Here is a 25026-nt window from a genome sequence, read left to right as displayed (position 1 = left end):
GCATAAACCCAAACGCTTTGATCATCTCATTAAAGCGAATGTTCCAACTCTGAGATGCTTGCACCAGCCCATAAATAGATCGCTGGAGCTTGCACACCTTGTTAGCATTCTTAGGATCGACAAAACCTTCTGGCTGCATCATATACAGTTCTTCCTTAAGATAGCCATTAAGGATTGCCGTTTTGACGTCCATCTGCCATATCAAATAATCGTAGTATGCGACAATTGCTAACATGATTCGGACGGACTTCAGCTTCGCTACGGGAGAGAAAGTCTCATCGTAGTCAACCCCTTGAACTTGTAGATAACCCTTAGCGACAAGTTGAGCTTTATAGATGGTGACATTACCATCCGCGTCCGTCTTCTCCTTAAAGATCCATTTATTATCTATCGCTCGCCGATCATCGGGCAAGTCTGTCAAAGTCCATACTTTGTTTTCATACATGGATTCTATCTTGGATTGCATGGCTTCAAGCCATTTGTTGGAATCTGGGCCCGCCATCACTTCTTCATAGTTCGAAGGTTCACCGTTGTCTAAAACATGATTTCCAGGACAGGGTTGCCATACCACTCTGGTGTGGAACGTGTCCTTGTGGACCTACGAAGTTCAGTAGCAACTTGATCCGAAGTACCTTGATCATCATCATTAATTTCCTGTCCAGTTGGTGTAGGCATCACAGGAACATTTTCCTGAGCTGCACTACTTTCCGGTTCAAGAGGCAGTACTTCATCAAGTTCTACTTTCCTCCCACTTACTCCTTTCGAGAGAAACTCTTTTTCCAGAAAGAATCCATTTTTGGCAACAAAGATCTTGCCTTCGGATCTAAGGTAGAAGGTATACCCAATGGTTTCCTTAGGGTATCCTATGAAGATGCATCTTTCCGACTTGGGTTCGAGCTTTTGAGGTTGAAGTTTCTTGACATAAGCATCGCATCCCCAAACTTTTAGAAACGACAGCTTAGGTTTCTTCCCAAACCATAATTCATACAGTGTCGTCTCAACGGATTTAGACGGAGCCCTATTTAAAGTGAATGTAGCTGTCTCTAGAGCGTATCCCCAAAATGATAGCGGTAAATCGGTAAGAGACATCATAGATCGCACCATATCCAATAGAGTGCGATTACGACGTTCGGACACACCGTTATGCTGAGGTGTTCCAGGCGGCGTGAGTTGTGAAACGATTCCACATTTCCTTAAGTGCGTACCAAATTCGTGACTTAAATATTCTCCTCCACGATCTGATTGTAAGAACTTTATCTTTCGATCACGTTGATTCTCTACCTCATTCTGAAATTCCTTGAACGTTTCAAAGGTCTCAGACTTGTGTTTCGTCAAGTAGACATACCCATATCTACTCAAGTCATCAGTGAGAGTGAGAACATAACGATATCCTCTGCGAGCCTCAACGCTCATTGGACCGCACACATCGGTATGTATGATTTCCAATAAGTTGGTTGCTCGCTCCATTGTTCCGGACAATGGAGTCTTGGTCATTTTTCCCATGAGGCATGGTTCACATGTGTCAAATGATTCATAATCAAGAGACTCTAAAAGTCCATCGGCATGGAGCTTCTTCATGCGCTTGACACCAATGTGACCAAGGCAGCAGTGCCACAAGTATGTGGGACTATCGTTATCAACTTTACATCTTTTGGTATTCACACTATGAATATGTGTAACATCACGTTCGAGATTCATTAAGAATAAACCATTGAACATCGGGGCATGATCATAAAACATATCTCTCATATAAATAGAACAACCATTATTCTCGGATTTAAATGAGTAGCCATCTCATATTAAACGAGATCTAGATACAATGTTCATGCTCAAACTTGGCACTAAATAACAATTATTGAGGTTTAAAAGTAATCTCGTAGGTAAATGCAGAGGTAGTGTGCCGACGGCGATCACATCGACCTTTGAACCATTCCCGACGTGCATCGTCACCTCGTCCTTCGCCAGTCTCCGCTTATTCCGCAGCTCCTACTTTGAGTTACAAATATGAGCAACGGCACCGGTATCAAATACCCAGGAGCTACTACGAGCACTGGTAAGGTACACATCAATTACATGTATATCACATATACCTTTAGTGTGGCTGGCCTTCTTGTCCGCTAAGTATTTGGGGTAGTTCCGCTTCCAGTGACCCTTCCCTTTGCAATAAAAGCACTCAGTTTCAGGCTTGGGTCCATTCTTTGACTTCTTCCCGGCAACTGGCTTACCGGGCGCGGCAACATCCTTGCCATCCTTCTTGAATTTCTTCTTACCCCTGCCTTTCTTGAACTTGGTGGTTTTATTGACCATCAACACTTGATGTTCCTTTTTGATTTCTACCTCTGCTGACTTCAGCATTGAAAATACTTCAGGAATAGTTTTCACACAACTATTTTCCTCCATCTTACAACTATAGAACTTGTCGGAGACTTCATATCTCTCGACCCGGGCGTGAGCTTGGAAAACCATTTTCAGCTCCTCGAACATCTCATATGCTCCATGTTTCTCAAAACGCTTTTGGAGCCCCGGTTCTAAGTCGTAAAGCATGCCGCACTAAACGAGGGAGTAATCATCAGCACATGTCTGCCAAACATTCAAATCGTCTTGCAGTGCTGGGAGAGCAGGTGGGTCCCCTAACGGTGCTTCAAGGACATATGCTTTCTTGGCAGCTATGAGGATGATCCTCAGGTTCCGGACCCAGTCCGTATAGTTGCTGCCATCATCTTTCAGCTTGGTTTTCTCTAGGAACGCGTTGAAGTTCATGTTGACATGAGCGTTGGCCATTTGATCTACAAGACATTTTCACAAATATTTTAGACTAAGTTCATGATAATTAAGTTCATCTAATCAAATTATTTAATGAACTCCCACTCAGATTAGACATCCCTCTAGTCATCTAAGTGTGACATGATCCGAGTCGACTAGGCCGTGTCCGATCATCACGTGAGAGGGACCTGTCATCATCGGTGAACATCTCCATGTTGATCGTATCTTCCATATGACTCATGTTCGACCTTTCGGTCTCTTGTGTTCCGAGGCCATGTCTGTACATGCTAGGCTCGTCAAGTTAATCTAAGTGTTTTGCATGTGTAAATCTGTCTTACACCCGTTGTATGTGAACGTTAGAATCTATCACACCCGATCATCATGTGGTGCTTCGAAACAACGAACTGTCGCAACGGCGCAAAGTTAGGGGGAACATTTTCTTGAAATTATTATGCGGGATCATCTTATTTACTACCGTCGTTCTAAGTAAACAAGATGCAAAAAAACATGATAAACATCACATGCAATCAAATAGTAGTGACATGATATGGCCAATATCATATAGCTCCTTTGATCTCCATCTTCGGGGCTCCATGATCATCTTCGTCACCGGCATGACACCATGATCTCCATCATCATGATCTCCATCATCGTGTCTCCATGAAGTTGCTTGCCAAATATTACTTCTACTACTATAGCTAACGGTTAGCAGTAAAGTAAAGTAATTACATGGTGTTAAATCATTGACACGCATGTCATACAATAATTAAGACAACTCCTATGGCTCCTGCCGGTTGTCATACTCATCGACATGCAAGTCGTGATTCCTATTACAAGAATATGATCTCATACATCACAATATATCATTCATCATTCATCACAACTTTTGGCCATATCACATCACAAAGCAATTGCTGCAAAAACAAGTTAGACGTCCTCTAATTGTTGTTGCATCTTTTACGTGGCTGCAAAAGGGTTCTAGCAAGAACGTTTTCTTACCTACGAAAAAGCCACAACGTGATTTGTCAACTTCTATTTACCCTTCATAAGGACCCTTTTCATCGAATCCGCTCCAACTAATGTGGGAGAGACCGACACCCGCTAGCCACCTTATGCAACTAATGCATGTCAGTCGGTGGAACCTGTCTCACGTAAGCGTACGTGTAAGGTCGGTTCGGGCCGCTTCATCCCACAATACCGCTGAAGCAAAATAAGACTAGTAGTGGCAAGAAAGTTGACAACATCTACGACCACAACAGATTTGTGTTCTACTCGTGCAAAGAGAACTACGCATAGACCTAGCTCATGATGCCACTGTTGGGGAACATTGCATAAAATAAAAAAATTCCTACGTTCACCAAGATCAATCTATGAGTTCATCTAGCAACGAGAGAGGGGAGTGCATCTACATACCCTTGTAGATCGCGAGCGGAAGCGTTCAAGAGAACGAGGTTGAGGGAGTCGTACTCGTCGTGATCCCAATCACCGGAGATCCTAGCGCCGAACGGACGGCACCTCCGCGTTCAACACACGTACGGTCAGCGTGACGTCTCCTCCTTCTTGATCCAGCAAGGGGGAAGGAGAGGTTGATGAAGATCCAGTAGCACGACGGCGTGGTGGTGGATGCAGCAGGGATCCCGGCAGGGCTTCGCCAAGCGTCTGCGGGAGGGAGAGATGTAGCAAGGGCAAAGGGAGGAGCCAAGTGCAAGGGTGCAGCTGCCCTCCCTCCCCCCTCTATATATAGGGTCCCCAGGGGGCGCCGGCCCTAGGAGATGGGATCTCCTAGGGGGGCGGCGGCCAAGGGGGTGCCTTGCCCCCCAAAGCAAGTGGAGGCGCCCCCTCCCCTAGGTTTCCCAACCCTAGGCGCAGGGGGGGCCCAAGGGGGGCGCACCAGCCCGCCAGGGGCTGGTTCCCCTCCCACTTCAGCCCATGGGGCCCTCCGGGATAGGTGGCCCCACCTGGTGGACCCCCGGGACCCTTCCGGTGGTCCCGATACAATACCGGTGACCCCCGAAACATTCCCGATGGCCGAAACTCGACTTCCCATATATAATTCTTTACCCCCGGACCATTCCGGAACTCCTCGTGACGTCTGGGATCTCATCCAGGACTCCGAACAACTTTTGGTTTGCTGCATACTAATATCTTTACAACCCTAGTGTTACCGAACCTTAAGTGTGTAGACCCTACGGGTTCGGGAGACACGTAGACATGACCGAGACGGCTCTCCGGCCAATAACCAACAGCGGGATCTGGATACCCATGTTGGCTCCCACATGCTCCTCGATGATCTCATCAGATGAACCACGATGTCGAGGATTCAAGCAACCCCGTATACAATTCCCTTTGTCAATCAGTATGTTACTTGCCCGAGATTCGATCGTCGGTATCCCAATACCTCGTTCAATCTCATTACTGGTAAGTCACTTTACTCGTACCGTAATGCATGATCCCGTGACCAGACACTTGGTCACTTTGAGCTCATTATGATGATGCATTACCGAGTGGGCCCAGAGATACCTCTCCGTCATACGGAGTGACAAATCCCAGTCTCGATCCGTGTCAACCCAACAGACACTTTCGGAGATACCCGTAGTATACCTTTATAGTCACCCAGTTACGTTGTGACGTTTGGTACACCCAAAGCACTCCTACGGTATCCGGGAGTTACACGATCTCATGGTCTAAGGAAAAGATACTTGACATTGGAAAAGCTCTAGCAAACGAACTACACGATCTTGTGCTATGCTTAGGATTGGGTCTTGGTCATCACATCATTCTCCTGATGATGTGATCTCGTTATCAATGACATCCAATGTCCATAGTCAGGAAACCATGACTATCTGTTGATTAACGAGCTAGTCAACTAGAGGCTCACTAGGGACATGTTGTGGTCTATGTATTCACACGTGTATTACGATTTCCGGACAATACAATTATAGCATGAATAAAAGACAATTATCATGAACAATGAAATATAATAATAATCCTTTTATTATTGCCTCTAGGGCATATTTCCAATAGGCAGATGATAGGTTCATAATACACTGTATAAAGAGTTTATTGCCAAACCATGATAACAAGAGCACACAACTAGGCAGATCATAGTGTACATAACAGGGGTACACCATAACCATGATATATAAATTAGGAAAGTGGAACTGGCTTCAAAATACGGTGTTGTATTGCCACTAGTAATTGAAAGCCTATCGGTCACATACAGGCCAAGCTCTATCAGCTGTTGACTGCAGATGTCCCTGCACCATTTCCTGACAAGGAACATACTGTACATACTAAATATAGAATAAACAAAGAGGACCATGTTAAAGAACAGAAGAGGAAGCATATTCTTGAGGTTCCGCTTCATTTCATACAATGTTGGTTGCCCACTCATGATGAATCACATCGCCCAAAGAAATGCAATTCCATGTTGTCTCTCTATATGTGGCAATTTTGAACAAGAGTCATTAGAATCATATTCTGAACAAGAGTCAACAGGTGGGGAGCATATGAGTTTCATTGCATCCAGAATGGCACTCAATGCCTTGGTGCCAATTTTGTAAGTCACAAAGCAGCTCCACAGATCATAGTGTAGATATAACGGGAAAACCTTAAGCATCAGAGTAAAATTAGCAAAGTGGAACTTGCTGGAATATATGTGCTAGTATTGCCGGTACGGCTAGAAAGGCTTCGGATACCAGCTCTCTTCAAGTGAAGGTGCGATACTGTTAATATCAGTGTAACTCTCAAAGGCGACATAGCTCCCCACATTTCCTTGCTATTCTTATAGGATTCAAGTGGGCAGGCCACTACAAATCCTATTCCTGTGTTTACAAAATCCTACGAATCAATGAGGCTCAAAGTGTTGGAAATATGCCCTAGAGGCAATAATAAAAGGATTATTATTATATTTCCTTGTTCATGATAATTGTCTTTATTCATGCTATAATTGTATTATCCGGAAATCGTAATACACGTGTGAATACATAGACCACAATACGTCCCTAGTGAGCCTCTAGTTGACTAGCTCATTGATCAACAGATAGTCATGGTTTCCTGACTATGGACATTAGATGTCGTTGATAACGGGATCACATCATTAGGAGAATGATGTGATGGACAAGACCCAATCCTAAGCATAGCACAAGATCGTGTAGTTCGTTTTGCTAGAGCTTTTCCAATGTCAAGTATCTTTTCCTTAGACCATGAGATCATGTAACTCCCGGATACCGTAGGAGTACTTTGGGTGTACCAAACGTCACAACGTAACTTGGTGACTATAAAGGTGCACTGCAGGTATCTCCGAAAGTGTCTGTTGGGTTGACACGGATCGATATTGGGATTTGTCACTCTGTATAACGGAGAGGTATCACTGGGCCCACTCGGTAGTGCATCATCATAATGAGCTCAAAGTGACCAAGTGTCTGGTCACGGGATCATGCATTACGGTACGAGTAAAGTGACTTGCCGGTAACGAGACTGAACGAGGTATTGGGATACCGACGATCGAGTCTCGGGCAAGTAACATACGGTTTGACAAAGGGAATAGTATACGGGGTTGCTTGAATCCACGAGATCGTGGTTCATCCGATGAGATCATCAAGGAGTATGTGGGAGCCAACATGGGTATCCAGATCCCGCTGTTCGTTATTGACCGGAGAGCCGTCTCGGTCATGTCTACATGTCTCCCGAACCCGTAGGGTCTACACACTTAAGGTTCGGTGACGCTAGGGTTGTATGAATATAAGTATGCAGCAAACCAAATGTTGTTAGGAGTCCCGGATGAGATCCCGGACATCATGAGGAGTTCCGGAATGGTCCGGAGGTAAAGAAAACTATATAGGAAGTGTTGTTTCGGCCATCGAGAAAGTTTCGGGGTCACCGGGTATTGTACCGGGACCACCGAAAGGGTCCCGGGGGTCCACCGGGTGGGGCCACCTATCTCGGAGGGCCCCGTGGGTTGAACTGGGAGGGGAACCAGCCCCTAGTGGGCTGGTGCCCCCCCCTTGGGCTCCCCCCTGCGCCTAGGGTTGGAAACCCTAGGTGGGGGCGCACCACTTGCCTTGGGGGCACTCCACCCCCCTTGGCCGCCGCCCCCTTGGGAGATTGCATCTCCCAGGACCGGCGCCCACCTGGGGGCCTATATAAAGGAGGACAGGGGGAGGGCAGCCGCACCCAAGTCTTGGCGCCTCCCTTCCCCTGCTACACCTCGTCCTCCTCCCGCAGCAGCTTGGCGAAGCCCTGCCGGAGTTCTGCTGCATCCACCACCACGCCATCGTGCTGCTGGATCATCATCAACCTCTCCTTCCCCCTTGCTGGATCAAGACGGAGGAGACGTCACGCTGACCATACGTGTGTTGAACGCGGAGGTGCCGTCCGTTCGGCGCTAGGATCTCCGGTGATAGGATCACGACGAGTACGACTACCTCAACCCCGTTCTTTTGAACGCTCCCGCTCGCGATCTACAAAGTGGTATGTAGATGCATCTCTCCTTTCACTCGTTGCTTAGATGAACTCATAGATGGATCTTGGTGAAACCGTAGGAAAAAAAATTATTTTCTGCAACGTTCCCCAACACAAAGTGTCCATCACAACCGACCGTATAGACCTCTACAATGCAAATGTCCCTGCTCATCTTCAGTACAAGGAACATATTGTTCTACTATCATACTCCCTTCATTCCAAAATATAAGTCTTGGTAGAGATTTCCACTATGGATCACATACAGATGTATCCAGATACATTTTAGAGTGTAGATTCACTCATTTTGCTCCATATGTAGTCCATGGTGGAATCTATACAAAGACTTGTATTTAGGAATGGAGAGAGTACATATTAAAGAAGAACGGAAGAGGAACATGGTAAAGAAGAGCAAGCAGATTTTGGATAATAAAATGTTGGTTGCGCAGTGCCCACACATGATGAACCAGAGCGCATTAAGAATGCAACTCCATGCTGTCTCTCGAACATTTCAGGAGGTTGGATGAAGATCCTACGTATCCTAACCCTTCTTCTTCCTCGTCTCTGATTCTGCCCATACAGTACGCCGCACGGGCCGCTGGCCCCCACCGCCTGTGTTCCTCCGCCACCCCCACCCTCCACCCCGCCCCCACCCATGTCGAGTTTTCTTCGTTTGGCGAGGCCCCACCCCCCCCCCCCCGACAACCACCCGAGCCCCTTCGTTCGCACTGGCGAACTCCGGCAAGCTCTGAAAATCGACTGACCCAATTTTGAAATTTAGTCTACTGTGATTTAACTAGTGTGGAATATAAAAGTGGAAAACCATAAGCATTGGGATTATAGTGTTGAGCGTGCCATGGCAGATCTGAAGGTGCAAACCGGACAAACGCGACTTCGCAACCAAGACAAGAAATCAGAGTAAAGCAGTGGCGATCTATTTTCTTGTTGCAATAAATAAGTTAAGCAGATACGAAAGAGTACCACCTCTGGTGCGGTGTCGTGTAGGCATCTTCTGAGAATTTGACGGTGTTGTGGTAGCGATAGCTGTCGGCTGTGTGTAAGCAGATCTAGGAGGGTAGACGGTGGCGGCGGAGCGCGATGGACGAGACGGTCGTAGGAGCAGCGCCGGCAAGGTGGAAGACGGCGGGGATGAAGCGAGAGGATGGGATCCAAGGATACCGGTCCGAAGCCATGGATGAGAGAGGTTGATCTCTTGTAATGGACGATGGCATCGGGGTATCAGCTCCGACATGGTGGACGAGGACGGCGGTGGGTGGGGTGGTGGACGGAGGAGGCTGGGGTGGAGAGGGTGTTTTGGCGCCACGGAGTACGAATGGGGAAAAAGGAGGTAGAGAGGAAGGGGGGACCATGTATTCAGACCACGCTTGTCTCAAACACGAGGAAATTTACAAACATAGCCCCCGTTTCAAATTTTCTACATCACAACAAAATTAGTCGATTGGGGATAGGACGGTAATCTCGCATACACCAAATATTTGCCGACGAGAGTTTGTTTTTGGCGCCCAACATGTATGAATCAGGGAGGGAGTCGATTTCAGCCGAGGACACAATGTGTTTTGGCCCCACCGTGTATGAATCCGGGTGAGAGGCGGTTATGTCACGTTTGGGTGAAATTACAAACCTACCCCTATCGAAACCTATAGAAATCCAGCAGATCGGCTTTGCATGGCAGGGATAGGCAGTAGTAATTCCATCTCGTAGATTTTGGTTTCGGGCGGTTACTACGACTTTCCCCGCTTTGTCCAAATTTTGCAGAGTGCACCTTTACCGTGTCAACTCAATTTGAATCCCGTTTGTATTCTATTTTTTTCGGGCGGGATCCATTTTCGATTGGAATTAAATTGTATATACATCATTTTTTATATATATACTTTCAAAAGCACAACACCATTTATACATAAATATGGTTTACAAATGGCATGATCTCAGATTCATAAGGTTGTATCCATCAATTTGGATTTTCAAATATTTGAAACCACTTTATGTTGAAATCCAATGTATGCATTCCTCGCTAACTGTCTCCAATTAATGTGTGTTTCATGCGGGGTTTTTTTTACTTCTCAAACATGTATAATGTGTTTCACACACGCAACATATAGTGTAATCTAGTTTAGACATTAATTGCATATAAACCATGCATTGTTTGTAATTAAAGAATCTATGGATCACCAATATTGATAAACTATATAATATTACACGTGTGCCCAAATTCAAATGAATATGCATGTTTGATACACCAATTTGTGTTATGATATTATCGATGTCGTGATCTCCAGTTTAAATATTTGAATCCCCCTTAATGCAGATATTCGTCTCATATAGCTATCACTCATGCTTATATAGGACTATCTCTCTGGACCTATACGCGTTCATCGTCTCTCAGGTATCTCTCGTGCTACATGTATGTCGACAATGATCTTTTACCTTCGTAACACACTAACGGTACTCTCTCCCTCGACCTTCATCACTCTATCTCTCTGTAAGTATATCCCACTCCCTGCTATGTGTCACTAACTATGATTCTCCATGTGGAATCTCTTTCTCTCACACAAACACAAAACTTTGTCTCCCGGGGTCTCACTTCTCTCTACTATTCCCCTGTGTGCCACTCGCACACCCCTCATACAGAGATGTCTTTCGCTCCTTAGATATGAGAACCAATGACTCTTCCTCTTAAATATCTCTTTCTCACACACAAACACAAACTCTGTCTCCTAGGGTCTCATATTTCTCCAATGTTCTCTTGTATGTCGCTCACACACACACTCTCTCCCTAGAGATATCTTGCGTTCCCTCATATGTCTCTCTAGCTATCACTCTCGTTGTGAAATATCTTTCTCTCTCGCAGACACAAAACTCCGTCTCTCGGGATATCATTTCCCTCTGATATATGTTTGTATGTGACTCACATGCACCCTCTCTCTATCTCTCTCACACCCACACACATAACTCAGCCTTCTGATCCACTCGACTCCTATCTCTAACGCACACTAGCTAGCATCTTTATCTTTCTATTTATCTGTTTCTCCATCAACCTTCTTTCTCGCCCTCACTCTTGCTTCCTATCACGCACACTACATATGTTTCTCTCTACATGCAGTCAAGTGCCCTCTTTTTATCTTTCTCTCACACGCACATATATAACTTCACCCTTTGAACCACCCGGCGGTCATCTGCAACACCCAAACTAGCGGATGTCCCTCTAGCTAGCATATCCATCTCTGTATCTATCTGTAGTTTCTCCGTCAACATTTCTTTCTCGCATGCAATCTTGCTTCCTATCACCCACACTATATATGTCTCTCCATACATATGCATTTATAGGTTGATCTCTTTTGCACAATCGTTGTGCCTCACTCCCTCTGCTTGTCATAGATGCATGCTCCAGCCCACGCCACTATCTCTTAAAGACAAAAACACATGCTCACTTGTCGGGCCTTCTTCCCTGCATTCTCACATGCATGCATATTTTCATACCGATCCGTCTCTCCCATGTCGTTGATCTTATGACTTATGTCTTCCTTCTTTTATCTCGATCATGCGCGCGCACACACACACACATCCCATGTATACATGTATACCTCTCACACATGCACGTTCAAGGTCTCTATGTCTCCATACGTAGTTAATTACCCTCAACCCTAATGCCACATCAAATCGTTCTCTTCTTGTGTGCACATAACTTCCGCCTGGATGGGTAAAGCACACACTCACACTTAACAATCTCCTTCTAGCTACCCCCCTCTCACTCTTCCCCTATATCCCCAAAACCAATAAGACCATCCCTTTGTTTAATTCTCGCCTACATGCACCATCGATATATAGTAGTCTTCCTCGGTGTCTCTCGAACAAACACGTTCTCTCGATGTCGACTCCTCTCATGCGCGGACACCTTCTCTTCCCTCTCTATGGGCATTTTCTCTCTCGCACCCCATCGTTGGTGGCCTCTGCCATACACATCACCTCTCTATGATGAAGCCATGCACACTTAAATTACATCCGCCACCGAGGACCCCGCGAGATACACACACACACAAACACACACACACACACACACACACACACACACACGCATGCACACCCCCCCCCCCACACACACACACAAAGACTCCATCTCTCTCTCACTCACTCTCTCTCTCACACACACACCCCACACACACACTAAGACTCCATCTCACACACACATGCTCTAGGTGGAGCATTTGTTACTACCACCCTTCATCCAACCTTACCCGTATGATAAACAATCACCTTAATTTACTTGTATAACATGGACAAATTCCACTTTACTTTAGTAGTCAGCAAACTTATCATCTGTACCCTTATAAAAAAATGAGTTGGCGATGATGGTGTGCCTGCCATCTTGTATTATAGACCGTATGATCTATATCTGACGGATAGAAAGCAAACTATGATAATTTTACAAAAGATACCCGCACCTCTCTCCACATCCTTATCTCCCACAACCTCATTGCTCAGCAATTAAAAAAGGAAGTCTCTGGAACAATCTAGCATGGTGGCCGCTGCCGCCTGCTAGCGCCATCCATCCCCATGCTTCCGCCCATTCCGACCACCAGTCACCACCATGCTCCACTCCTCCTCACCTTATCTATCATCTTTCATTTTTTCGATGACATTCTCGAGATACCAGTTTTCCGATTAAATTCTCGACCATTAGTTTTTACACATGGGATTACTCCTGCATGGGTCAATCACAACAGGTGTTTTGTAAAAAAAATGCATATTGATGTTCCGTGCAATGCACGAGCATCTTGCTTGTAATTATATAACGCAAATCATGAGCAGGAAGTGACATTTTTTTTACACAACCACATTAACATGGCCATGTAAATCACTAGCTAAAGTAAATACCATTATACTTATATCCCGATGCAAAAGGTTGAGTACATGTCCGAAGAGTAGAGTCGCACACACGCACTCTGTCTCTTAGAATATCACACACACACACACACCAGTTACGTGACGCCCACTTAAGCAGACACGCATGTTACAATTTGTGCACCCACAGGTACACGTGATGCTGCACATTTATTTAAGCTGGTCGGCGAACCCAAACAATAGCTGCATTCATTCCCCTCCCGCTACCTCTTCTCTGGTCGCCGTCGCCCGGTAGCCATGGCCCGGCCGAAGGTAACAAAATACGCCATACTCCCGCCGGAGCGGCGCTTTAATATGGAAATTTTAGTGGTAATGCATGCATCTTTTTGTCCTAGCACTCCTATATAAGGGTTGACCGGTTGCTTCCCACGGACGTGCACGGGCGGTGGAAGAGGAAGGAGAAGGGAAGCGGGCTGTGGAGTAACGTTTTTTACCACAATTTCTTAGGAAACTGAGTGCAATAATTGAGTAGTTTTGCAAACTACCAGTACTACACCTGAAACGGTTCAAAACCTATACTCCCTTGCCAGCGCGTGCTTCCCGCGTGAAATGGTCAGCATCGCCCTGGAGCGTCAGTGCCACATTAATGCTCGGCTAGAGTGGAGGCGACCTCTCACTGGCGCCAACTTTGAAGTGGCGCAACGACCGAGAGAGCGCCACTTCCCGGTGCACGCGACTGCTCCACGTCCAGACTGGCCATAAGCCCTATTTGGATCCATGGATTAGAGTTAGGTTGAGCTAGTTGGGGATCAAATAGCCCTAATGTATCCAAGCATGAGGGTTTAAATTGGAGCAAGTTGCACCAAACCCACAAAAAAACTACCCACCCAAGAGGTGCTAACTGGAGATAGTTCTCATTGGGACCACTGAAAAATCACTTTTCTCACTCCATCAAGTGCATTTATTGTCAATCTAACCCTGTCACCCAAACACCTCTTTGGCTACAGTTAGTTCAGGGTTAGTCATGAGTTAGTCTAACCTCTAGCTAAGTTAGAGTATCAAACAGGTGCAGTATAGGACATGCAAGTTGCTCAAAGCATACGGTCAAATTCGTATGTGAAAGGATTTTTTATCTTTTTGAAAACGGAACGTGAAAGGATTTTTTTTAGAATGCTCTTGGCATGTCGCTAACATGTGATGAGTTAACCGACCTCAATAGACGGCAAAAACGCCAGCCCGCCGCACTTTGAGAGAGAAGTGGAGGGAGAAGCGATACAGGCTGCTGGATTACTAGAGATAGGTGTTGCACGGAAGCCAAGAAATATGGTGATAGCGTGGGTTAGCCATGTACTAGTATGATGTAACTGCACTGGGCTGCCGTGTTTCATACTCTTCCAGTCCATTGTGGAGATGATTGGTTCATTTTATATCTCTGAATAATATTAAATATTATGAGTGCAGATGCTCCACCACGAGGTTCCTTGCTCCTTCTCAGACGCCAGGAATCTATGTTCTTCCACTCTATTTTTTTTACGTGAGCTTTGTTCATCCTTTTGCCAACACGCGAGACATCTAGCATCAAGGTGCACGTGTTATGCAAGGATCGTTCCATCTATAGCAAGAACACATGGGACTGGAACTACGAGACAGACATGCACCCAGGTGTCGGTGTACTAGAATAGAGGTACCCTAGTACCCCGAACTTGTGCACGGGCAGTTGCAGCATCCCGCGGCAAGGCTTGCCGGGCGAACGCCAGGATCCTCCATGGTTCCCTTGGAGCCATTCAAGAACAAAGTATTTAAGCTAAGGAGACAAGGCCCCGGCAAGAGGAGCTTGCCGGGAAGGCCAACCAAGGCGCTCCAAGGAACTTGCCGCGACGCGCCACGCGCTCTGGCAAGGCAACAAGGCCCCGGCAAGAGGAGCTTGCCGGGAAGACTAAACAAGGTACCCCGAGGCCCGGTGAGCGACGAGCTTCTGGACCCGACAAGATAACAACAGCGGCAAGGCGCTTGCCGCGGCAGGCGGCCATTCTGTGCCCACGCTCCAGCGCATCCACCAACGTGTCGCTCTGGGGGCCTCTCCGGGCGCGCGTGGCGGGAGGCTGTGCAGCCAGCGGTGCGCAGTGGCATGCGAAGCTGACAAGATCACCATCGTGGCGAACGGTGGCGCCCCTAACGGTCCTTTTCTGCACTGTTCGGGCGACTCAGACGGGCATTTAATGCCCTTGTCCCCTGCCGTCAGGGTTAGGTAGGGTGCACTGTACAAGTAACTGTACCAACTACCTCGCTTTTTACGTTTTTACCCTCCTCTGCGTTGCCACCTGTCGGTGACCCCTTTAGCGTATAAAAGGAGGCCCATGCGCAACGTAGAGGGGGTTCGGACAGTTCGCTTCGATTCATTCGTAGCCCAGAAAACATCACGCTCTCTCTCTCGAGAGCAAGAACACCAGATAATACAACCAGACAAGCAGCAGTAGGAGTGTTATCTCTCCGGAGAGCTCCGAAGCTGGGTAAACTGCTCGTGTGCCTCGCCTCGATCTGCTCTTCGTGCGATCTCCGCCCCCCGCCGAACCGAAAGGGGCCCGGTCCGCCGGCCCCATAGGTGTTCGTGGATCAGTTTCCCCGACATCTTTGGCGCGCCAGGTAGGGGGCGTCGAGATTGTGTGAACCTGATCCGGCGTTCACACGAGCTAGATCTTTATTCCCTTCATCAACATGCCACCGAAGAAGAAGACTTCGGCGGCAGCCGCTCCGTCCACGTCACTTCCGCCACCGTTGGAGCAAACAGGTGGTGGAATGGACGCCGGCGGAAGAAAGGACGTCGACGAGGAAGCTCATGATGCCGCCAGGTCCAAGAACAAGGCTGCACAAACCTCGGCGACTGTACATGTTCCACGCCACTCTCAGGAGGCGCAAGATCAACAGCGTCATGGCACTAGCAGTGCCATTCGCATGATAGGCCAAGACCAAGCTGGTGGATCTCGGGGCGCTCAAGACCAGCATGCACGCCAGCGTGCTGGCACGAGCGGGGCACGGTCGCCTGGACGGGATACTGCTCCTTCTAACATAGTTAGAAGTTCGAGCACGTCCCGCTCCTCGCGCCGTCCGCCACTGCTACCCACCACTCCAGCAGAAGCTTTGGCACGAGCTCAACTTCTCCTAGATTACCCTCCGACGTCGGACAAGATCGACGAATGGAGGGCCACCATTCAGAGTCTCATCGGCTACGCCAACGGCGACACTCCACGGCGGCCGAGCGCGTCGCCGCCGCGGCAGGGTTGCCGGACGCGAGCCGGTGGCGACGAAACGGGCGGAGGTGCAACTACCATGCAATCACCGCCCCGAAGGCCAAGATCGCCGACTCGCCGGATCCACCTCGACAGCGACTCCACTGCATCGTCGGATCCACGAGCTCGTCGCGATCAGCGCCAAGTTCTTCATGATCGACAACAAGAAGACGCTCGAACCCGCATCGAGCGCCGAAGAGAAGCGCGACGTCAATCCGACAAGCGCGCTGGGCCCTCTGTTGACATGCATGCGCCAGGGGAACCAGGCGATCTGCCGTACGCGGTAGGTTGTCCTGCGTTCACTCGTGAGCTGCGGCAAGTCCAGTGGCCCAGCACAAAGAACTTCAAGCCAGACGTACCGGAGAAGTACGACGGCAAGACGCATCCGTCGGAGTTCCTCAGCATCTACACCATTGCGGTACAGGCTGCCGGGGGACGAGATGACAAGATCCTTGCCAACTACTTCCCGCTGGTGCTCAAGCCCAACGTTAGATCCTGGCTCATGCACTTGCCGGACAACTCCATATCCTCTTGGGCTGATCTGTGCCATCAGTTTGTCGGCGCTTTCACAGGCGGACACAAGCCTCATGGCCAGGAGAGTGATCTTCATCTGCTCGCCCAGAAGGAAGGAGAGCCCCTGCGCAAGTACATTCAGAGATTCAGTAGTGTGCAGCACAACATCCCAGACGTCCACCCTGCCGCGGTGATCAGCGCGTTCCATCAGAACGTGCGGAACCGCAGGATGCGGGAGGAAATGGCGATGTGCAAGATCAGGGACGTCAGCGAGTTATATGCACTGGCCGACAAGTGTGCACGTGCTGAGGAAGGGAGGAGACTCCCCGGAGAGAATGTAGGAGCGGGAGGATCTGACAGTGAAGATGCTGCCCCGACAAGGAAAAACCGGCGGCGGAACAACAGAAGGAGGAAAGGCAAAGAGGTGCTAGTTGTTGAGCAGTCCGGCAACGGTGGTGGCGCCAAGGAAGCCAAAGCTGGTGACTCTGGCAAGGAGGTTGCCGCGGAGGTGGCGGTCGCCGACAAGCAGGACGGCACCAACAAGCAATATTGCAAGATCCACCGCACCAAGGGCCATGATCTCCAGAACTGTAAGAAAGTCGAACAGCTTGTTGAGCAACAGAAAGCTGAATACGAGCGGCGCGACAAGGAGAAGGCCCAGGAAGGAGCTGGTGGATCCGGCAAGAAACGTCCCGGCCGAGGAGGACGCCGCGGCAAGGCCAAGCAGCGGCAAGGAGACAGACCTCCTCGCGGCCGCGACAAGGATGAAGATGACGACGACGATGAAGACATGGATGATGAGGAGACTGATGAGCAGGAGTTCCAGAAAGCCACAGAGGTCCTGTGCGTTGACGGTGGTGCTTCTCTGCATACCTCGCACCGTCAGCTCAAGCAGTGGGTGCGGGAAGTTAATGCAGCAGAACCACCCGTCGAGTCACGCAAGCCTCTGAAATGGTCCGGCACGCCTATCATCTTGATATTGAGGACCACCCGGATCGCATAACTGCGGTCGGGTGCTTGCCGATGTTGGTTTCACCAACAATCCGCAACCTCAAGGTCACTAAGATGCTAGTTGACGGCGGGGCCGGCTTGAACCTGATCTCCTCCACGGTGCTTCACAAACTCCAGATCCCTGACAGCGAGCTCGAAGAGACCGGTACATTTCAAGGAATCAACCCGGGAAGGAGCAAGCCAAAGGGAAAGATCACGTTGCCAAGAACATTTGGCAGCGAGCTGAACTTCAGGACTGAGAGGGTCACGTTTGACGTTGCCGACTTTCCATTACCTTACAATGGAATCCTTGGCCGACCGGCACTCGCCAAGTTCATGGCAGCCTCTCACTATGCGTACAACGTACTGAAAATGCCAGGCCCGATAAGTGTCATCTCTGTCCCTGGCGACAAGAAGGATGCTCTTATCTGTGCCGACAAGATCTACCGGGAAGCAGCAGCCGCAGCAGAACGCAAGACACTTGCCGCTGAAGCTCCCGGGGGGAAGAAGAAGACCAAGTCCGGCAAGAGCTCTGATGCCCACTCCGGCAAGCGCACCTCTTCGGAGTGCTGCGCTACCGTCGAGGACGCACCATCGAGCTCCACCGGCAAGCGTAAGAAGGCAATGGCAGCTCCACCTGAGACCAAGAAGGTGTCCGCCAAGGAGGGCGGCACTGGTGGTACCTTCACCATCAGCGCCACTCTTGACCCCAAATAGGAAAGCGCGCTCGTTGCTTTCCTGCGGGCGAATGTCGACGTGTTTGCGTGGCAACCGTCTGATATCCCCGGTGTTCCCAGGAAAGTAATTGAGCACCACCTTGCCGTCTGTCCTCATGCGCGGCCCGTCAAGCAGAGAGTCAGGAAGCAGGCAGTAGAGCGCCAAGAATTCATCGCAGAAGAAATCAAGAAGTTGGAAGCAGCAGGCCTTGTCAGAGGAGTGCTCCATCCCACGTGGTTGGCCAATCCTGTTGTTGTGCGCAAGGCTAACGGGAAATGGAGACTTTGTATTGACTTCACTGATGTTAATAAAGCTTGTCCCAAAGACCCATTTCCCTTGCCGCGTATTGACCAGATTGTTGACTCCACAGCCGGATGTGATTTGCTTTCATTTCTTGATGCATACTCAGGATACCATCAAATCTTCATGGCAGAAGAAGATGAAGAGAAAACCGCATTTATCACCCCGTGTGGCACGTACTGCTTCGTACGGATGCCTTTCGGTTTGAAGAATGCTGGTTCAACATTCGCAAGGGTAGTCCACCATGCTTTTGAGCCGCAAATGCACAGAAATGTGGAAGCTTACATGGATGACATAGTGGTCAAGAGCAAGAACAAGGCGACCCTGATTCAAGATTTAGACGAGACATTTGCAAATCTGCGCAAGATCAACCTCAAGCTTAACCCCGAGAAGTGCGTGTTTGGAGTCCCTTCCGGCAAGCTTCTCGGGTTCTTCGTGTCTCAGCGGGGAATTGAAGCCAATCCCGACAAGATCAAAGCCATTGAGCAGATCGAAGCACCAAAGCGCGTCAAGGATGTACGAAGGCTTGCCGGTTGCGTGGCTGCTCTCAGCAGGTTTATCTCTAGATCTGCTGAGCGCGCCCTGCCATTTTTCAAAATTTTGAAAAAGGCAGGTCCAATGAAATGGACTCCGGAAGCGGAGGCTGCGCTGCAGGACTTGAAGAGATACCTGTCCTCCACTCCAACGCTTGTCGCACCTAAGCCGCAAGAGAAGTTGCTGCTGTATATAGCGGCAACCAATCAAGTGGTTAGTGCTGCGTTAGTGGCGGAGAGGGAGGCGGATGATGAGCCAGCAACCACGGCAGATCCATCCAGCGACAAGCAGGGGGCTTCGCCGACAAGCTCTGGTCCCGACAAACATGGGTTTGCGCAGGAGCATGATAAGATGCCAAAGAGAATGGTGCAGCGCCCAGTTTACTTTGTCAGTTCTCTTCTGCAGGGGGCTAGATCAAGGTACTCTGGTGTGCAGAAGTTGCTTTTCGGCCTCCTCATGGCCTCGAGAAAGCTGCGCCATTACTTCCAAGCACATGAGATCACAGTCGTCACTCGCTTTCCGCTGAAGAGGATACTGCAAAATCCAGAAGCAACAGGCAGGATTGTCGAGTGGGCGCTGGAACTGTCAAGCTTTGGCCTCAAGTTTGAGAGCACTTCAACTATCCAAAGCAGAGCATTGGCAGAGTTCATAGCAGAGTGGACGCCAACCCCAGATGAAGAAATTCCAGAAACAAGCATCCCCGTCAAAGAGGCAAGCAAAGAGTGGCTGATGTACTTTGATGGTGCCTTCTCGCTGCAAGGCGCCGGTGCAGGCGTGCTGCTTGTCGCACCCACCGGAGAGCACCTCAAGTACGTAGTCCAGATGCACTTTCCCAAAGAGCAAGCAACCAACAATACTGCAGAGTATGAAGGATTGCTTGCCGGTCTCAGAATCGCAGCAGACCTTGGGATCAAGAAGCTCATTGTCAGGGGTGACTCACAGCTTGTCGTCCGACAAGTGAACAAGAACTACCAGAGTCCGTTGATGGAAGCGTATGTTGATGAAGTGAGGAAGCTAGAAGAGCACTTTGACGGCCTACAAATGGAGCATATCCCAAGAGCTCAGAATGATATTGCTGATGGCCTGTCAAAGTGCGCCGCACTAAAGTTACCTGTGGAACCAGGGATCTTTGTGCTTAAGTTGACTCAACCATCCGTAACACCATCAACTGGACAAAGCAAGAAGAGGAAGTTGGTTTCTGGTGACTACTTTCCGGCAGAGCTCCCCGAAGCCGCCGCCAAGAAAGTCCCCAAGATCAACACCAAGGAGGCTGAGGGGCAGTCTGCTCCGGCAAGCCTTATGGTTTGTTCCGTTGAAGCAGACGCTCCCGACAAGTTTTGCTCCGGCAAGCTTGCCGGGGAACATCAAGCTCCGGCAGGACCACAAGTCCTTGCCGTGGAAGCGGATGTTCCCGCAGCAGCAGATGCGCCTTTAGTCCTTGTTGTCGAGCCACAAGCTCCAGCATGGGCACAGCAGATTGTCCACTTCCTTCAGACAGGAGAACTTCCCGAAGAACAAGAAGAAGCGGAAAGAGTAGCCCGGCAGTCAAGTATGTACCAGTTTGTCGATAGCATACTGTACAGAAGAAGACTCAACGGTGTGAAATTGAAGTGTATTCGCCGGGAAGATGGACAAAAGCTGTTGGCAGAGATACATGGAGGCATATGTGGCCACCACATTGGCGCAAGAGCACTTGCCGGCAAAGCTTTCCGGCAAGGTTTCTTTTGGCCGACAGCCCTCCAGGATGCAACTGCACAAGTAACCAAGTGTGAAGCGTGCCAGTTCCACTCCAAACAGATACACCAGCCAGCTCAAGCTCTCCAGACGATCCCTTTATCCTGGCCATTTTCGGTCTGGGGGCTCGATATCCTCGGCCCCTTCCCCCGAGCTGTCGGGGGCTTTGAGTACTTGTACGTCGCAATCGACAAGTTCACAAAGTGGCCGGAAGTGCAGCCAGTGAGGAAGGTGACAGCACAGTCAGCAGTCAAGTTCTTCAGGTCAATTGTTTGCCGTTTCGGGATCCCTAACAGGATCATCACCGACAACGGCACGCAATTCACGAGCCGCACCTTCATGCAGTACGTCCAAGACCTTGGCGCCAAGGTCTGCTTCGCTTCTGTTGCTCATCCGAGAAGCAACGGTCAAGCAGAGAGGGCAAATGCTGAAGTGCTGCGCGGGCTCAAGACCAGAACTTTCGACAGGCTGCACAGGTGCGGAAGGAACTGGATCGAGGAGCTGCCGGTGGTTCTTTGGTCGATCAGAACGACGCCAAATCGAGCCACTGGCCAGACACCTTTCGCTCTAGTCTATGGAGCAGAGGCAGTTCTCCCCACGGAACTCGTATACGGATCACCTCGAGTGCTCGCTTATGATGAGCTTGAGCAAGAACAGCTGCGACAAGACGACGCGCTGCTCCTTGAGGAAGATCGTCTTCAGGCTGCTGTACGAGCTGCTCGATACCAGCAAGCTTTGCGCCGCTATCATAGCCGCAAAGTTAAAGCCAGAAGCTTCGAGGAAGGCGACCTTGTTCTTCGGCGCGTTCAGTCCGCCAAGAATTCCAACAAGTTGACGCCGAAGTGGGAAGGCCCTTATCGGGTGAGACGAGTCACAAGGCCTGGCGCTGTCCGCCTTGAGACCGAAGATGGCATTCCGGTGAGCAACTCCTGGAACATAGAACATCTTCGTAAGTTTTTCCCATAGGGCGCGGTTGCCGGAACCCCGTTCCGGCAACCACCTTTTGTACAAGTCTTGCCGCTGTTGCATGTAATCCTTTGTACAAAGCCGGGCGCAGATCCCGTGCATAAAAAGAACCCCATGTGCTCCGCACAACTTGTCCATTTCATGCATTAGTTCCTTTCTTGCATGCGATTATCTGACACTTTGTGCAGCACCTACATCCGGTAAGCAGTAACGAGCCGAAGAGCTCCATATTATTATTTTCTCTTCTTTCTCCTTTTTTAAAGGAAAAGAAGGTTCTCTCGCACACAAGTTTGCCGGGGGGGAAGGAGAAGATTGTGGTATGGGCCAGGCGTCGTTCAAGCAAAGACTTGCCTTACCGGGAAGCAAATGACAGAAAAGCTAAGTTGCCAAAGTTTGAGCAATCACTTTTTAAATTTTTGAGTTATCTTCCTCGAACGACCCTGCTTTGTATGGAAAACCTGTGCGCGGAGGAACCAACTCGTGGCTAGTTGCGCCCTTACTTTGTTTCGAGTCCGCTCAACAGCTTAAGCGTGCTGCATCTAGTCGCGACAAGGTTTCTTGTCGGAAGCAGCGCCGCCAGCAGGCTGCTGAAGTTCCGCACTCAGCGCTCGCGGCTCGGGCGCCTGCGCCGACAAGTTCCCTAGAAGCGTAGGGTAAAAACATACAAAGGAAGGAATCTAGTAGAGGAAATAACATAGCAATTGATAACAGAAATAAAGTTATATTACAAGATAACTTGTCGCAGCTCTAACAGACTGTTTTCATAACATGATTAGCAGCGACAAGGGAAAAGAAGAAATGGGCGGCCTAGTCTACGCGTCCGCCCTCGACCCTCTTGATCTCGCTCACCTTGTCCACAATGGGTGCGACAAGGGCCTTGAGTGCATCCAGATCGGCGTCAGGCGGCAAGGACCTGAGGACGTTGGTGAAGCTGAGGCCTGGATTGCGGAAGGCTACCTTCATCAGCACCTTCTGGAGAACCCCGGCGCAGATTTTGCGCGACTCGTCGGCCAGCTGCTTTGGGATCCTCTCCCGGAGCCGCTGGAGTGCCGTCGCCACGCCCTTGAAGAACAGGCTGAGCTTGGCGCTGGGTTGAAGACTCTCGTCGGAAGGATACCCAAAGTCCTCCATCCCCAGCTGCGCCAGCTCCTCGTTGATGACTGCGGCAATGTTCACCAGACCCTCGGTCCAGTGCTCCACAGTGTCTCTGAACGAGTTCTGGGTAACTGCAATGCTCTCCAGCAGCGCCGCGTCAGCCTTGACCTTCTCCGACAAGGTCTTCTCCCGCTCCTTGGCGGCCTCCAGCGTCTGCGTCAGCGTGGCCAGCTTCAGCTCCAGGTCTGCTTTGGAATCCTTGGCGGCGCTGAGCTCCTTGCCCCTCTCAGCGAGAAGACCTTGCAGCTCACCGTGGGCGGCAGCATCCTTCTCACGCTCACGCTTGAGCGCGGCAAGCTCCTCGCCGCTCTTCCCAATGTTGGCCTCCAGCTGCGCCACCTTCTCCTCCAGCTCTTTCTTGGCGGCCTCTGCAATTGCCGCAGCGTCCTTTGCCTCCTTGAGCGCCCCGCCAAGTGCTTGCTCGCGCTCGGCGAGCTCTTCCTCGTAGCTGTCGAGGTTGGCCTTCCGCTGCACTAGTTCACCTTCCCGCGCGGACTGCTTCTCGGCGGCCAGCCTTTGCTCCTCCTCAGCCTCGGCCTTCTCGAGAAGGAAGGCCGTGCGCTCCTCGTCGAGTCGCTCCCGCTCCTGCGCCAGGGACCGGAGAGCTTCTTGATTTTGGCCCCGGAGCTCCTCCGCACGCTTCTCCATGTCAACTCCCGCCTTCGCGACAAGCGCTTCCCGGGAAGCTAGTTTGGCTTGCCGGGCGCGGTAGAGTGACAGCAGCTTCCGCAGCAGCTGCTCCTCCTCAGGCTCACCGCTGCTGCTGCTGGGCGCGTCAACCAACGACAGTCCAGCAGAGGCGAGCACCTCCCCGTCGAAAGTTTCCCCCTCGACCGGCGCTCTGGAGCTCGACGCCCAGGGTAGCTTGATGAAGATACCGTCGCCGGCCTTCAAGTAAGCGCCGGGCTGGGGCTCCTCGGAGCCCGGCTCCGCAGAAGCAGCAGAGGGATCGGCGGTCGGTGCAGCGCCTGGCGCTCCTGCGGCCTCAGGGTCGTCAGTGCGATCGCCCGACCCCTCGCCGGCTTCTGCGGCGGCAGCCCTGGCGGCCTCCTCGCCGGCGGCCTCGTCAGCACCGGCCCCTTCCTCGCCGGCGCCCTCTGTCTCCATTGGCTCAGCCGCAGATGGGTCTGAAGAACGAAGAAGGGAGGAAAATCAATCAAAAATCCAAGAGAGGAAAAACGGAAGAAGCAGAACCCAAGGGAAAGTTTCTGGGCAAGTGGATTACCTGCGCCAAGATCTGCAGTTGCGGCCTCGGTCGCCGCAGGATCAGCAGTGCCGTCCCTTGCCGGAGAGTTCCCCCTTGCCGGAGAGCGCTCCCTTGCCGGGGACTCCTCCCTTGGCGGCGCAGTCGAAGCAGGTGGCACTTCGGGACCAGCTTCCGGGCGCTCCTGATGAGACTGCTCTGCTCCTGCACAAGTCAACAAGCAAGATATCAACAAAGGAAAAAGCACTCAAGCGCGCCCGGCAGCAGAAGGCTAAACTATGAACTTACGCTGGGGGCTGCGCTGGGGGCTGCTTTGAGGAGTGATTGCCGGGTCCGTCAAGGTGGTCTCGGACCCACCTCCTGCTGACACGATGGGGTCATCCTCGATGACGATCACCGCGGCCTTGGCCCTCTTCGCCGCTCTCTGGGCCAGCGTCCTGAAAAGAAAGGAGTCCAGATTGGAGCAAGTCAGATACAAGATATAAGCAGCAAGATTGAAGAACTACAAGAGCACCAAAGAAACTTACTCTTCTTCCTCCTCGT

Source organism: Triticum aestivum, chromosome 6B (assembly GCF_018294505.1).
Source record: "Triticum aestivum cultivar Chinese Spring chromosome 6B, IWGSC CS RefSeq v2.1, whole genome shotgun sequence".
In the NCBI taxonomy this organism is placed as follows: domain Eukaryota; kingdom Viridiplantae; phylum Streptophyta; class Magnoliopsida; order Poales; family Poaceae; genus Triticum; species Triticum aestivum.
Note: the sequence above shows the minus strand (reverse complement) of the source record.